This window comes from Branchiostoma belcheri, unplaced genomic scaffold (assembly GCF_001625305.1).
Source record: "Branchiostoma belcheri isolate BF01 breed outbred unplaced genomic scaffold, Haploidv18h27 scaffold47, whole genome shotgun sequence".
NCBI lineage: Eukaryota > Metazoa > Chordata > Leptocardii > Amphioxiformes > Branchiostomatidae > Branchiostoma > Branchiostoma belcheri.
The window spans coordinates 366,940-369,140 of NW_017804098.1; positions in this window are offsets into that span (position 1 = coordinate 366,940).

The window sequence follows — 2,201 nt, forward strand, 5'->3', positions numbered from 1 at the left end:
CAAGTGTCTAGGTGTTGTTGACTCTGATAACTAGAAATTTCAAAATGGCGGACAGCCGAAGGTCAAAAGAACAGTGTCGTCCATGGACGGTCGGTTAGCTGTCACCTGAGGCGAACAGCAGGCACTAACCATCAGGAGGTGTAAGGAATACCTTCCTGCCTTAATACGCCACAGGGGTACGGCGTGTACCATGGGAATATGTTCCATGTTTGGGCAAAGTCAACGGCCGGTCAAGGTTATACCAGCTGCGGTGAACGGCGGCTGTGCTGACGGGTGCTTATGTTTGTATGTCTACACTGTTATGATGTAGATGTTGTGAAGTCTGTTACGTGGAAACGTTTTACTGTTAAATGACATTAACTAGTGACTTACCTGTACTAGCTACATTGCAGAGGTATTTCCTGAGTTTGTGTTTTCCCTAACATTCTGAGGTTCCGATGATGTGACTGGGTCTATCATAAATGTTGCGTCACGTGTAGATTGACACCGTTTCATCGGTGGGAAGCGGTGCTAAGGTTACTGTTTGGGGCGAACAATACTTGTTATCACTGGACAAACGATGGTATAGACAAGCATAAAAGTTAAAGTTATAGACGTGATGTCTCAAGTTGGAGCTAAAGGTTGACAGGATGCCCCCCCCCCCAAAAAAAATCCTCAAACCTTAAAGTGAACTGTACAAGAAGATCAGGTTTCAGCTACATGCCTTTATGCTTTTAGAAATCAACGTACCGCACAATTTGCTTTAGGTACGCCATCTATCGAAAATCCGTATCTTTGCAGAATTAGTTGGATTCTACAGTTGTGATCAGCCAAAGTGTGACAACATGTCGGATAAGGCACTTCTGAAAACATACATACCATTCACAGCCTGATCTTCCCATTAATTTCTATTTCTGATTTGGTAATTTCTATCTGCATGTGTTCTCCAACTTATTACCCTATCCGTACATTCATTCTAGCCCAAGGTGATGCAGTACCAGCATTGGTCGCACGGAGCATGTTTAGCACCTGAGCGAAAATTGCCACTGATCTGTGATAAGTAAAGTTAGGCAAGTTTGTGAGCCGTTGGTGATGGATGGTCATTTCAGCACCTCACAGCGACAAGAGACGATCGTGAGTCGAGTCGTTTTCGGACGATTTATTGCTGCACATACATCCCTGATTTTCACCACTACGTTTTTAATTTCATACACAATGTATGCTAACACCAATGTTTGACATGTTGTAAGATCGTTGTTTACATCGCCAGCTACAAATAAACAAACAAGCAAAGGAAAAACTTCTTTGGCTGAACATATTTTTCACCCTGTGCCATTGTACAAGATCATCATCAGAGCATTCATAGTTGAGATAGTTATTCCTACCGCAACCTATGACTGCTGCTGCAACAATCGTTTTGTAGCCTATGAATGATATGTGTAGAAAACATATTTCTGCACCCCGGTATCCAACTGCTAGAAGTTCCAAAAGTAAATGACAGGTTTAGACCTGTGGGAGGGAGTTATTCTTTTAGTTTCACGGCATAACCCGACAGGGACACCACAGGAGCAGTGATTATGATTAAGTCTGACAGTGACTCAGCCGTGAAGAGACACCTCTATTTCCACTCCCAGCCGGGTGACAGATTCAAAGCAAACCTCCTTGTCACCGCCACGCTACCACAGACATCGGGAGAAAGCCAAGACACTCATCAGGAAATGAAACTCTGCTTCTGATTTGGAGCGCACGGCCTGGCATTCTAGTTCAATTCTTAATGACCAGATACACACAGACACGTTTTATACGCATCATCATCTTTCTAGAAAGACTATGTACATTATGTCAACTAGGAGACGTAGGAAGGTTTATGACTGTAAAATCTTGAATGTTGTTTTGTTTTCGACATTGAGGACTAAGTAGATATAATTGAAAGCCGGTGAAGTAGATCGGCATGGTGTGTTTGTGCGACTCGAGCTGACAGCGGTGTCACAGGATGAACGGACACCCCGACCTTTAGCCACACAGCCATACACATTCCACATGTCGTTTGAAGTACATAATTAGAACAAGGTACACCGGGACAGGTACACCTACGCACCATCCTGTCTACATGTTTGTGATTATGAGAATGTAGGGCACAAAAACACAAGAGTGACAGCGGTCCTTCCCAAGGACGTGCTGACGTTGGTTTCACCCAACTTGGATTACACTGAGGACGGCGA